Source organism: Musa acuminata, chromosome BXJ2-10, assembly GCF_036884655.1.
Source record: "Musa acuminata AAA Group cultivar baxijiao chromosome BXJ2-10, Cavendish_Baxijiao_AAA, whole genome shotgun sequence".
In the NCBI taxonomy this organism is placed as follows: domain Eukaryota; kingdom Viridiplantae; phylum Streptophyta; class Magnoliopsida; order Zingiberales; family Musaceae; genus Musa; species Musa acuminata.
Genome location: NC_088347.1, coordinates 5308736 through 5324520, shown reverse-complemented (window position 1 = coordinate 5324520; position 15785 = coordinate 5308736).

The following is a 15785-nucleotide window of genomic DNA, read 5'->3' as shown; positions in this document are numbered from 1 at the left end:
GCCCGCAGGTGGTGCCCGTGGGTGCCGCCACCTACACGTCATAGATGGCTTTGCCTACAAGTGGTCAGCCATCTGCGACTGCAACTGCGTGCAGCAATAGTTGCTGCACATATGCGACTTGCTTGTGGGCGCCGCCCTTGCGGCCGCCACTACAGTCGGCCTGCTTGCATGAAGATGGCAGCAAGCGAAAGGGCAGCAACAGTTGCTGCCCTTCCTCGCCTATTGCGTCAACAATTTGATGTTAAAATTCTTCCTAAAATACAACACATGTAGTTCAAAACCAATCTATCACACGAACAACCTAGCTCTAATACCACTGTTGGGAAATCTTTGGGGGCAACATCACATGTGCAGTGGAAGAACAGAAAACAAAATCCCCAATTCTCGAAGATATGTTCGTCGTCATGTGAGATAGATTGCATTACCTAGGGAGATCATGTACCCTTGAATCCCTACAGATCCCTAGGAGAGGGTGAAGCAGGTCAAGCACCCTCCTCTCTAGTAGTGATCTACACAACAAGGCTATGACGACGCTCCTCAAAACTCTAGGCCTGCTTTGAGGTAGAGAGGAGGAGGAGAATAGGAGAGGCAACCAAAAGGCTATAGCCTATAAACCACTAGTTTTCTCCTATTTATAGAGGTTACCTATCAACTTAACCCTAATGGATCATTCCCTTATTGGGTATTAGATCTCCATCCAACTATCCAAGCCTCTTAGATTAGTGGATCTCTATCCAATAATCTCTCATGAGCTCTTATTAGATCTCATCCATAGGATCCAATAATTCAGGGGCTTATTTGTTATCCAATAAGATAGGGGCTCTGGCAGATATCTTATATTCGAACCTCTACTCATTACAACACCTACCATATGTGTGTGACTCTCTAGGCCCAATATCGAGCCGACCGTGAGTCATATCTATCAGAACTCCTTTTGGCTCAATGAATTATTATCTTCATAATAATTCACTCGACTCATCGACTACGGACGTACTAGACCACTATGCCGTAGTCCCCAAACGATACAGGGGAATTCAATCCATTAGACCTATCTATCCTTAGTTATCATGTACCTATAGTCCCTCATCCATCTAATATCCCAAACACTGTATACTGGGTATAGTGTTGTAAGACCCATACGTTTTCTAATCGAGTCTCGTTTCAATCGGATTCTTTAGGAGAACTCTTTCTCTCTCAATCCGAATGACCCTGGCCAAGGATTTGTCTAAGCAAGAACACATGAGACATTCCTCTCATGACACCGAGAGTGGATGATCCTCTATCGACACTCAATAGCCCTCGTAAGATTGACTATCACTTCCAATGACCGGTTGTATTAGATTTGGGACATCCAAACCTATAAGTTTAGTATCAAAGAGTGGAGCACTCATACAGGACATCCTTGGTGTCTCAAGTCTAAGGACTAGATATAGTACTAGGACTATGGAATCGTTGTCTAACAATAAGGCATCATCAACCATCTAGTATTCCGTAAGCGGATCAATCTGTGAACTTATTCTCCAATGAGCACCTGTATTGTATCCCTAGTGTCTCCACACGAGCAGTTATGAGACCAACTACATCTATCATATGGATGAGTATACAACACACTAGTCTATCCAGTTATCTTAATATCCCTCTTGAGTAACCTATGATTGGGATTATCTAGGATTTGTGTTTAAAGGCGAATCGGTCTCATTATCGTGATCTTATCACGATCTGTTTCCCATTGCATAGATCCAAGGACATCACAATATATATATATATATATATATATATATATATATATATATATATCACAAGGAATATAAAGTGATAAATATCAAAATATAATAAGCAAAAAGGCTATGTGTCAAGTCACACGTGTCATCACTCACATGATTGGCTTGTAGGACACATATGACTAGCAGATTGAGTAGCTAAACTTCATTGGTTTTGGCTAAAATTTTATGTGAAGAATCTTTACAACAAGATCTATAATTTTAATGGTATCGATCTGCAATTTTTCCTCTCTAAGGTACTTTCCTATTCTACCCACTTTGTGAGATTTAAAATTTTCTTTTTATGAAATCCATATTTGATGATGATGATGATGATGATGATGATGATGATGATTTATTAATGTTGAGCCAAGATCTATGTTATTGATATTATTAAAATCCTCTGGTTATTCTAGAAAAGATTTACTATAAACTTGTTATTATTATTAGTGATAGTGGACGTTTATAGTGGACTACGGTCCTATGGTTTTCCCGCATTGGGTTTTCCATGTAAAAATTTCAATGTCTCACTTTTTGACTGATTTATTGTTCTACTATTTATGCTGCTCTGGTTAATATTTGCTTTCGATAACAAGTTAGTATTTTGATGAGGAACCCATTTTGATACACAAATAGGGAAAAAAATTATTTCGCTATAATGGTTTTTCCCAATAATATCCAACCTTTGTTTGTATTTTTTTTTATCCTAGAGTGATTGGGTCTTGATTGCCTCTTGGAGCGCAACCATAATTATGTTTATTGTAGATTAGGCGATGGTGGTCAGCAAAGGAGAAAGGGGAGTAGTGCTAGTGAGCGCAGCACTAGAGGCACCGTAGCGGGAGGGAACGAACACTAGCGCAGAGGGGCAATGGGAGAAGATAGTCACCGTTTACCGAGGAGGAAAGCTTTGATGTGATCAACTTTGCCGAAGGTGGCAAATCATCATCTCCCAGGAAATTTTGTCATAAAAAGGAGGGAATTTTGCCATAATAAGGAGGATGATGCAGCACCTTTACTTTCTTGAAGTCGGTCACCATGAACTGCACCTCTCCATCGAATGGATGAGCGGTTAGGAAGAGGGGAACAAGTAGGTCGCTAAAGCCATAGAGGAGGTTACTAGCATATCTTCTAGTAGAGAACATGATAGCCGAAGCATCGTGGTTGTGTTAGGATCAAGAGTGGCACTAAGAGGGGGGTAAATTAGTGCAGAAGTTAAAATTACGTCGGTTAGAAAAACCTTCATACGATAAAATTTGATTTCTACGAAAACCATTTCGAAACGATCTTTAAATTGAAAGCATATGGAAGTGTAGTTGATGTAAAGCAAGGAAGGCAATTTGCAGTTAAGATAAATGGCAAAACAGAAATGCAAACCGATTTATAGTGGTTTGATCGTCATAACCTACATCCACTCCTCCGATTCCTCTTCCGTCGAGGCCACCATCATCCACTATCGATCTTCCTTTACTAGGGGAAGATCAACCTCCTTCTTATACCCCTCTTCTTCTTTTACCGGGTTTAGGAGACAACCCTTACAAGCACACACACTCCTCTCTAAACAGAATTCTACAGTTAGATCTAGAGGAGGGATTTCTCAAGTGATTTCTACAGCGTTTTCTCACTTTAAAACTCTTTGTGCTTGTGTATGTTAACTAAGGATGAGAGGGGTATTTATAGACTTCAAGTTAATTCAAACTTGGAGCCTAAAAAGGTCTCATCCTAGGTTTCTTGGGTACTAGCGCTACCACCGCCGTTCTTGAGCGGTACTACCGTCGTAGGATCTGGTACTGGGCGGTACCACCGTCGAACAGGGGCGATACCACCGCTAGTAGCATTGCTGCTGGTGGTACCACCGTTAGTAGCATTGCTGCCGGTAGTACCACCGCCCAAATTTCCTGGGGTGATGTTTCCCAGGCAGTGCCACCATTGGCCCTAGCGGTGCCATCGCCGGCTAGGGTTTCAGCACCCTGGTTGGGCCTTGAATTCGGCCCAAACTAGCCCACCTTTAGGCCCAGTTACCCCTAATAGAGTTAATGGGATTACTTCCTAATCCCAACTCTAATTATGTACTAACTACAATTCCTAAGATATAATCTAAGCAAGATAAGTTTGGTTTCTTCCCGCGAGCTTCCGACGATCTTTCGGTGTACTTCCGATGATCTCTTGGCAATGTTTCGACGGACTCCCGACAAGCTCCTAGACTTCACGATGATCTTCTTGGTGAGTTCTAACAAGCTTTTTTGGCAAGCTCCTGAACTTCTCTATTGGTTCCGGCAGAACTTTCGACAAACGTTCGGACTTCCGACGAACTCTCGAACTCCCAACGAAATCGCGTTCTTGACTTTGAGACTTCATTTTGCTTTATAACTTGCTATCATAGTTAATCCTGCACACATAAAAACACACTTCGATCTAGACAATTATTACTAAGCATAAATCATGTCGTTCGGCATGTCATTGGTCCATCGACACTTCGTCTGATTCTTCGGCGCATCGTTCTCTCTTGTGGCCTATTGCCCAATCAGCCAGTTGACCTCGCAACTCTGATATCCTTGGCGCAATTTTCACTCTTCTTAGCTCGATGCTCGAATTCATGGCCTGAAGCCTTCTGTTGATATGTCGATTGTTCCTCCGGCCCGATGTCTAATCTTTTGACAAGTTTTCCTCCAGCCCAATATGATTCTTCCTGCTTTAATTGTCTCTCCCTGATCGAAGCATCCTACATCACTCAAAATACAAATTAAATTATAAACACTTATCAATCGGTTTCATCATCAAAATCTGAGATTCAATAAGTTGATGGTGCATGGAGGGTCTCACTGCCTGCTTCGATCGCAAGTTCTCTAACACCTTTAAAGCAAGCCTCATTCCCCCTTGCAAGGATAAGGATGAATTTGCCATAGTTCTTTCAGCTATGTTTTCGATGCTCCCATGAATGTGATAGATGAGGAGTTCACGGGTATGGCTAAGGTCCACTTGATAGATTTCTCATTGAATGATAGTAGAGTTGGTGAAGGTTTTTGGAGATCATGCTACCTAGCAATGATCTGATATAGAGACTGCTACAGATTCGACTTAATACCAATAAGTACTTGGCTCCTTATAGTACTTAGATCTCACTCATCCAGATATCTCATTTGTATTCAATAAATTATCACAATTCATGCATCGGCCATCTATTACGCATTAGTCTGCGATCAAATAAATTGTACGATATCTTAAAGGGGCCCTCAATCATAGCCTCTTTCTCTACAAACACGCTCCAATTTCATGCCTTTGTTGATACTAATTGGGCAGGAACTTTGATGATAAAACATCCACGTTAGGGTATATTATCTTCCTTGGAGCTAATCCAATCCGTTGGAGTTCTAAAAAATAAAAGACAAACGCATGATTTATAATTGAAGTTAAATATCATGCCATCACCACCGCTGCTACTGAACTCAATTGGGTCACAAATCTGCTCAAGAAACTCAATGTCAACTCCACCATTACTCCTACAATATATTGTGATAATGTTGAAGCTACATACTTATGCACCAATCCAGTGTTCCACTCATGCATGAAACATACTGCCATCGACTTTCACTTCGTATAAAATCAAGTTATCAGATATCAACTATGTGTTTCTCATATATATATAGCTGAGCAACTAGCAGACTCACTTACGAAGCCTCTCGCTCGTAAACTATTTTCAACATCGATCCAAGATCGGTATCTTTGACAGAAGATTAATCTTGTGGGGGGCATGATAGTAGATAAGATTTTTTCAACTACATGAGAAAATCTCATTAATCAATTAAGAAAAATCCTCTCTTCTAATATAAATAGGCATTACACTCAACTAATTCAAGTATGCTTTGTAATTATATTTTATTTTATTGGGTTCAACCCCAATTGACCTTACCTAACCCTAAGACACGTTACTAAAATGAGTTGCATAAAAAGTTACGGGAAATGAAAGTGTTTAGATGACATGAGGTAAAAACTCGAATAGAGAAAAAACTCCACAAGTGAATCTAGGTAAAAAACCTCTTCCCTATATCTATATCTATTGAAAAAGTACAAATGTATTAATAGCAGTTAAGATTTCTCATGATAGTTGCCGTGATTTTTCATAAGAAAATATCACTACTATGTTGAGAAAAATCTTTCATCTTTACGTGTATAAATAGAAAGCATCGTATCAACACAGATATCCCTCTCTCCTCTACTGGCCGCGTCTCCATTTGGTTCTTGGTCGCTTTCCCTGCGCTCTCGGTGACGCTGGGTCAGTCCGCCGACGCTTCCTCGTCCACTATTGCAACTGCTTCTTCTGTGGATGTGCAACTGCTTCTTCTGCGGATGTGCTGCAGAAAACTCTGCCCTTGCCGAAGTAATTGAAAAGAATCAATTGACAAAAACCTTTGGCAGGATCAATGCTCTTGGCGAATCGAGGAAACCTCAATTCCGGCTATTCCATCTCCACGACTCCGGCTGTTGCCTGTCTGCGGCCACGCCTTCCACCTCAACATCGTCGGTGAAGCCTGATCTCATCAAAAAGCCTCCACTCGCAAGTGGGCAAGCCGAGCGATCCCTTCGGAGCACGCAAAAGGCAATCTTCGATTTCCTTCAGCAAGATCCATACTGTACTCTCTCTCTCTCTCTCGGAGCGAGAAAGCAGAGATCCAGTTCTTGCTCCCCTTTGCCGACATTGCTTTCAAATATCCCCATCTCTCGCCCTCTCCTCGGCCTTGACGCACCTCCGGCAACATCAATCTAAAGCAACGAAGGGTATTCTGCTACGGTCGCTTTCTTCCCTGCGACTACTGCGGCACTTCCTCGGCGACCAGTGGCCGTTTTCTTCCGCTGCCGTTCGGCACTTTCCATCGCCTCCCCTTGGGTCGCAGCCATAGTCGCTCGACCATCCCGTCGCTACCTCGTCAGCCTCGTCGAGTATCACCAGCACAGACCACTTCCCTTACCGGAGCCGGCTTCCCATCACCTGTGCAGAACCCCTCTATAACTCCGGCGCTCTGCTCTGCATCTAGAACTCTGCACCAAGCACAACATTGGCCCACTCGCCTGGTTGCATAGCATCATCTGGCTGCCTCTCTCCACCGGCTGCTGTCCCTTTCATGAGCGACCACTGGGACATCACTGATCTGCTGCTATCGCTGTAGAAACATCAGCGCCTTCTCCTTTAGTTTCGTAGTGCCTCTTCTCAATTCATCACCCCTGCAAGAGGAGGTGGCCATCAAGCGAACACAGCCCAGCCATCTCCCATTCGGTAGAGAACTGCTGCAGCTCTCTAACCTCTACCGCACTATAGCTTTCCCTCTCCCACCGATCGCTGCTCCAGAGATCGACGGTGGAGCACTCCTGGAGGTGATCGCCGCCTACCTTGTCACCGCCGCTTGAGGCCCAGCCTTTCACAGAACTGCAATCCGCAACTTCTCACAGAACTGCAGATCCCTCATAGATCTGCGATGAGAATTGCAGTCTTCGCTACCGCATCCTACTCATCTACTGCATGGGGTAGCGAACTCTTCCCAACACCAAACAGTGGAGGAGCAGCAGCAAAGATGAGCAGGGGCCTCCACTGAGAGAGAAGTGAATTGATGTGGATGTGACTAGCATGCGGCACTGAACTCCTTTCATCACTATCGTCTTTACATCGACAATTCGAAGAAAGAAGTATAGCTTCCTGCACCTGGTCACAGCCACCTAATATTTTAACTACGATCTATTAGACTATATCGACGGTTCTCTCCATTGTCCATTAGTGATGTTCAACCTCCTAGGAGCACCTAGTCTAGTATCAAATCCAGATCATAAACTATGATTATACCAAGATCGTCTCATCCTTCAATATACTGCTGCCGAAGCCTAGTGTAAGCTTCAAACTACCTTGGCAAAACAAGAGAGAAATACTATTACTGATTATCTACAAAATATAAAAGTAATCTTAGATAACTTACCCCTGATAGATCATAATCTTAGTGATAAAGAAGTCATTATCCACACACTTAAATGGCCTTAGGATGAGATAAGGAACTGTCATTATCCACACACTTAAATGGCCTTAGGATGAGATAAGGAACTGGCAGTAGCAATACGGGCATGAGACTCACCGATGTCCTTTAAAGAACTCTATAATAAGTTGACTAACTATGAGATATATCTCAAGCATGAGGATAAATTACCAGACCATCCATCACTACTCAAGTTAGTAAAAAATCAAAGAAAAAGAGTAACCGGTACAACAAAACTATCAACAAAGGTTTGGCCAGCATGCCTCCTGAATTTGTGGGCTCTAAATAAACCTCCCCTCCCACCCCATCAACATTTGGCAGCTACTATAATTATCCTCAAGCCTTGGTGTCTTGATCAAACAAATCAACAAAGAATTGTATGCCAGTTATGTGACAAAGTTGGCTACTCTACTAAAGTTTGTAGAACTCGACCCAGACTTCCTCCTCCATCACATTGGCCTCATAAATCTTACAACTACTCCGAATACTGATAAACAATATTGGATTGTGAACTTTGGCGCATCTCGTTACATCACCTCTGATCTCTAGAACTTGTCCATCCACAACAACTATGGCAGAAATGAAGACATCATCAATAGTGATGATAATAGACTTCTCATTACTCATACTAGTTCTATAATGCTTAATTCACATAATACAACTTTTAGGTTTGATGATGTTTTATGTGCACTCCACATCAAACAAAATCTCATTTCTATTTCTCAATTCTGTAAACAAAACAATACCCCAGTTGAATTCTTTTCTTGTCAAGGATTTAAACACATGGGCATCCTTGGTCCGAGACTAGAGTAAGGATAACATTTACGAGTGGCCATCAGTTCCATAAATCACCCAGCCCATTGCCTATTCTTTTGTCACAGCTCCAACTGATATGTGGCATCATCGTCTTGGTCATCCCTTATCCTCTATTCAGTAAAACTACTTTTTTGTTATTCTCTTCTTAAGCTTAAAACCAATAGCATTATAACTCATTGCGATGCTTATTTAAGTAATAAAAGTTATAGACTCCCCTTTGATGTATCCTCCATATCCTATTTTAAACCTTTTGAAGTAATTTATACTGATGATTGGGGCCTGCCCCAATTACTTCTTTTGACAAATTCAGATTTTATGTTATTTTCATAGATTATTTCATCAAGTACGCATGGTTATACCCTCTCCACCATAAATCTGACATTTCAACAATCTTTACCAACTTTAGAAGATTGGTCGAGAACTTCTTTTTATCTACAATTAAAATAGTTTACTCCGATAGTGGCGACAAATATCAAGCCCTCACATCTTGCCTCTTTGCTTATAGTATACAATATCTTAAGTCACCCCCACATACTCCTCAACTTGTTAGCTCTGCTGAACAGAAACATCGACATATAGTTGAAATTAGTCTCACACTCCTACATCAAGCCTCCATGCCATTAACTTTTTAGACTACAGCGTTTCAAGCAACAATCTATCTCATTAATCGAATGCTCACTCCAGTCCTCTAGTATGAGTCACCATTTGAAAAACTATTTCATAAATCCCTAAACCTTTAAAAACTCAAAGTGTTCGACTGTTTATGTTACCTATGGCTCCGTCTATATGCCTCACATAAGATAACATCAAAAATCTAAGCCTTACGTTTTCATTGGATACGCTCTTGAACATAATGTCTTTCGATGCTACGAACCCCAATCTCAAAAAGTTTTTACATCATGTTATGTTGTTTTTGTGGAGACTATCTTTCTATTTCGAAACCTTGAGTCTCCTGCTGTGTAACCTACTCCAAAAAATATACATCACTAGAGTACATAGCTGATCCCATCAACCGAGTCTCCTATAACACCATCGAGTCCTTCTCCTCTGAATCCACACTCTCTTCTTCTCTCGGTTCAATAGCTTCTTACCCCCTCCATTGCTCCTCTCCCTTCTTCACAAGGTTCCTCTACTATTGATGAAATACCCTCAGAAACACAACCACTACCTTTATCCTCTCCTAGGACCAATAACATTGAAGTCCCTCGGAATGCCCCAACCTATGTCAATGCATCTCCACCGCCCATACCTACAACACACCCTATAGCCTTTGGACATCCAATGATAATACGCTCCAAAAGTGGTATCTTTAAACCATGACAAGTCCTTGACCTATATACTATCACAAAATCCTCGTCAGAGACCAATGAACCTACCATAATTACTTAAGCACAAAAATCTCCATACTGGCATAAAGTCATGTGTGAAGAATATAATGCCCTCCTCCATAATTCTACATGGACCCTTGTACCCTCTAATCCCACACAAAATATCATCAGGTGTATGTGGATCTTTCGAATTAAGCAGAATCTAGATAGATCCATTGTTAGATATAAAGGGCGTCTAGTGGCCAAAGGGTTTCATCAATGTCCTGGTGTTAACTTTGTAGAGACATTTAGTCCCATTGTTAAACCCACAATAATCTGACTTATTCTGAGTTTGGCCATCTCAAAAGGTTAGCATTTACGATAACTCGATTTTAACAATGCATTTTTACAAGGGACCCTAACTAATAATGTCTTTATGTAGCAACCTCCTAGCTTCATCTACCCTCAGTATCCAAGGCATGTTTGTAAACTTAAAAAAGTTATTTATAGACTTCGTCAAGCTCCAAGAGCTTGGTACACTGAACTTGGTTAATTTTTGACATCAACTAACTTCATCAACTCCAAGTCTGATATCTTGCTATTTCTCCGTCACCAAAGTGGTAATATAATATATCTTCTAGTATATGTGGATAATATTATTGTCACGGGCAATAATCCTCTGGAAATCAAGGCATTCCTCAACCATTTAGTAGATCGATTCTCCCTTAAAGATATAGGGACCTTGAGTTATTCTTTGGGAGTGGAAGCAACATAAACATCTTTAGGACTCTTCCTATCACAAAAGAAATTTATTCATGATATATTATTAAAGACGAACATGCAAGATGCAAAAGCGGTTACAACTCTTCTATCTACTAGCGAGTCACTCAAACTATGTGATGGAAGCCCTATTACGGACCTAACTCAATACCGACAAGTACTTGGCTCCTTATATTACTTATCTCTCACCCGCTTAGATATCTCATTTGCGGTAAATAAATTATCACAATTCATGCATTGGCCATCTACTATGCATTGGTCTACAATTAAAAGAATCTTGTGATATCTTCACGGGACTCTCAATCATGACCTCTTTTTCCGCAAACGCTCCTCCCTTCATCTCCATGCCTTTGTTGATATTGATTGGGCAGAGAACTTTGATGATAGAGTTATCTCGATGTCTCTCTTATGTAACCTATTGACCGGAAATATTTAGGGTCTATATTTATAGGTAAATTGGTCTCATTATTATGATTTCATTATGATCCAATTCCCATTACAGAGATTCAAGGACATCATAATATATTTATCATCCAATATAAAGTGAAAATAATAATAATAATAATATATTTATCATCTACTATGCATTGGTCGACAATTAAAAGAATCTTGTGATATCTTCACGGGACTCTCAATCATGACCTCTTTTTCCGCAAACGCTCCTCCCTTCATCTCCATGCCTTTGTTGATATTGATTGGGCAGAGAACTTTGATGATAGAGTTATCTCGATGTCTCTCTTATGTAACCTATTGATCGGGAATATTTAGGGTCTATATTTATATGTAAATTGGTCTCATTATTATGATTTCATTATGATCCAATTCCCATTACAGAGATTCAAGGACATCATAATATATTTATCATCCAATATAAAGTGAAAAAAATAATAATAATAATGATGATGATGATGATGATGATGATGATCTAAAAAGACTGTGTAACATGTCTTTCATATTATCAATCACGTGATTGCCTTAGGGGCACTTGTATTTTTTCTTTGAACATTTGAGCTTCTAAAAAGGTTGATAACCTATGATAAAAATTTAGTCCAAGAAAGTAAACTCCTACTATAAGATATCCTATTTTTGGGGTGAAATAAAAAATAAGTTATCACATGCAATGAGGAGTTTGAATAATTTGAAATCTTTAAGAACGATTTGCATTATATCCATATAGACATATATTAGAGATTTTCTAATTTAGAGATTTTATTCTTTATTTTTTTATTTATTTATAATCTTAACAATTTATCCTTTTTCTATTTTTATCATATTTTTTTCATTTCAAGTAAAATAGTATAAACCCATGTAATGTTCTTTGACATTTGAGCATCTAAATAGGTGGACAATACATGATAAAATTTCATCAAGAAAAGTCAATTTCTTATATACAATACTCTATTTTTGGTGTGAAATAAAAAATAACGTATCACACCTACATGGAGGAGTCCAAATAATTTAAATCTTCTTAAAAGATTTGCATTCTACCCAAATGGACATATATCATATTTTTTTAATTTAGAGATTTATTTTTTATTTTTATTTCCTTTTGTTTATTGCAACTATATGGACATGTATCCCTTTTTGCTTTATACACCCATTAATTATGTCATCAAAGTCTTATAATATGCGTAGAATTACCAAAAATAGCTACAAGAAAGAGGATAATAGAATAGGTATGTTGTTGCTTTAAGAATATATATTTTTATATGTTATTATAATTAGTTTCATTTAAATTGTCATTAATAAGTTATTAATTTTATCTTTGCAATTCCATTTATTGGTAATTGTGGATCAACTCATTATGATATTGAATAAGGGTCCAAAAGCTCTTCTACTTGGATGGTCACAAGACAAAATTCTGTTCATCATTTTTATCACTTAGGGCACCGACTAAGTGTAGTTGAAGAAATTTGGTTTGAATACACCTAAGGTAGTGTCATTTGGATAATGTAAGTCATAAACCATTTGGCTATTTTCTAAACATCCTAGATATAGCTTTATTTTGAGGATTATTATCAATAATTATAGAATTATAAGATGAAAATGATAAATTTATAATAAATGGAGTTGAGATATTATTGTCGGTGTATGTTTCACTTCTTTTAAATATGTTCGATACTAGAGAAATAATTGATCTGAATGCATCTAAATCCGGGTGTATCTTAGAAAGAGGTATTTTATATTAGATGAACTAACCCGTAGGGATTTGAAAATGAGGATGATAGCATTGTATCCAGTTGAAGATGATAAATCAATGATGAATTTTTATCGGTTGTACGTGCTACATATGTTTATATATATATTATCTTGTTAAAGCAACAATATGTTATCATGGTCATTAGTATCAATTGTTGATAGTTTTCAGAATTTGAATAAGTTTAATTGGGTAGCAGTAGTTTTTTTTTTGGGAGTATTCCAGTAGTGGCAGAGAGAGTGCATAAATTTAAGTAGAACGAGACCTTTTCTATTGACTTTTTGAGAGGATACCTACCCGTATTGTAGGTTAGTAATATAAATGAAAGTAGTTTGCCAATGACTATATTAGTAATATCGTATACTATGATTTAATCATAATATTTTTTTAATCTTTGTTAGACATCAACAAAAGTATCTGCAAGATTATAGACAATTAACAAAATGACATCCTAATGATTGCTTTTAGTTATTTGTAAGATTTATACCTTTGCAATATGAGGCATTACTAAATTTGGCCATGGATATATCAATTATGAAGATCTAGGTCCTTGTTAAGGTACGAGGGGGGATGAACGGAGTTACTAGGTCTTTGTTGAGGTATGAGGGGGGGATGAATTAGTGATATAATAAATTTAAATTGACTTTCGATAAATTTGTAATAAAAATATAATTAACTAAAAATATAAGTAAAGGTTGTAAGTGAAATAAATGAGTAAGAAATAACAAATCAGAAGTAAGAGAAGGATCGCAAATCGATTTATAGTAGTTTAGTCTTCCCGACTTATGTTCACTCTTAATTCCTCTTTCCTCTAGGCTATCGACTTCCACTACTAATATTCTTTCCAATGGGTGAAGATCAACTACCATTATTATAGCTTGTCTTCATTTAACATACCTAGGAGAAAACCTTCACTCTCTCTTTTATAAGATCTCTCAAATTCTACAACTTAGAATCACTTTAAACTCAAAAAGGAGGAAGAGACACAAACAAAACTAAACGAAAGAGTTTATAATATTTTTGTACTCAAGAATTAGTGCTCTATCATGCAAGCATGAATGAGGTATTTATATACCCCAACAAGCTTTAAGAATGGAGCCAAAAATTTAAATCCTTAGAATTTTGGGGTACTAGCAATACTATCACTAGCACCAGGTAGTACTACTATTATAATAGGGCTACGAATCAAGGCTTTACTGATACTACAATCGGTCTAGTCACTACTTTAGGTGGTACTATCTTTGAAATGGATGGTGCTATTACCGAAACTACTAAAAAAGCACAAATAGTAATTTTTGACTAACTCAGAAGGTACTATCTATTGGGAAATCTAGGACAACATCACATGCACAGTAGAAGAATAGAAAACAAAAATCTCAAAATTTTTCACAGAAAAGAAGGTTTCATCATCGTGCAAAGATTGGTATGCAAAAACTTATAAAACCAAAAAACTTATATATAGAGATTGTATATCCTTTAAAACTTATATATCTACAAGAGAGGATGAAGGAGGTTAACTATCCTCCTCTCTAGCGATGATCCATATGGCAGGGGCTACGAATATGCTCCTTAATTCGCTGCTCAAATCTCCTCACTATGCGCACCACACGATCAAGAAGGGGCCGAACCTTCTTGCTGTCCATATGCCTCAAATAGGGGCTAGGCTAAGGAGGAGAGGGAGAGAGGAGAATAGGAGGAGGCAGCTAAAAAAGGTCTAGCCTATGGTCCTTTAGTTCCCTCCTATTTATAGAGGTCTCTTGTCAACTTAACCCTAATGGATCCTACCCTATTGAGTACTAGATCTTCATTAAATTACCCAAGCATCTTATATTAGTGGGTCTCTACCTAATAATATCTTATTGGTCCTTATTGAATCTCATCCATAGGATCCAATAATTAATGGGCTTATTGGATATCCAAGAAGATAGGAGCTTTGACAGATATCTTATATTCGAACCTCTACTCGTCGCAACACCTACCATATGTGTGTGACCCTCTAGGCCTAATATCGAGTTGGTCATAAGTCATGCCTTTCAGAACTCCCTTCTAGCCTAATGAATTATTATCTCTATAATAATTCACTCAACTCATCGATTGTCGACGAACTAAGCCACTATGCTATAGTCCTCAGATGATATAAGGGAATCTAATCCATTGGACCTGTTTGTCTTTTATTTTCGTGTATCTATAGTCTCTCATCCATCTAATATCCCATAAACTATATGTTGGGCATAGTGTTGGAAATCTTTGGGGGCGACATCACATGCGCAGTAGAAGAACAGAAAATAAAATCCCCTATTCCCAAAGAGATGTTCGTAGTCATGCGAAGATTAGTGTGCAAAATCCGTGAAATAGAAAGCTGTATATACTAAAGATTGTGTTACCTAGGGAGATCGTATATCCTTGAATCCTTGCAGATCTCTAACAAAAGGTGAAGGAGGTCAAGCACCCTCCTCTCTAGTGATGATCCACACAGTAGGGCTGCAATGATGCTCCTCAAAACTCCAGGCATGCTTTGAGGTGGAGAGGGGGCGGAGAATAAGAAAGGCAAGCAAAGGCTCTAGCCTACGAACCATTGAATTCCTCCTATTTATAGAGGTCCCTTATCAACTTAACCATAATGGATCCTCCCATATTGGGTATTGGATCTTCATCCAACTATCCAAGTCTCTTAGATTAGTGGATCTCTATCCAATAATCTCTCATGGGCTTTTATTAGATCTCGTCCATGGTATTATTCAGGGGTTTATTGGATATCCAATAAGATAGAGGCTCCGGCGGATATCTCATATCCAAACCTCTACTTATTGCAACGCCTACCATATGTGTGTGACCCTCTAGGCCCAATATCGAGCTAGCCATGAGTCATACCTATCAGAACTCCTTCTGGCTCAATGAATTATTTTCTCCA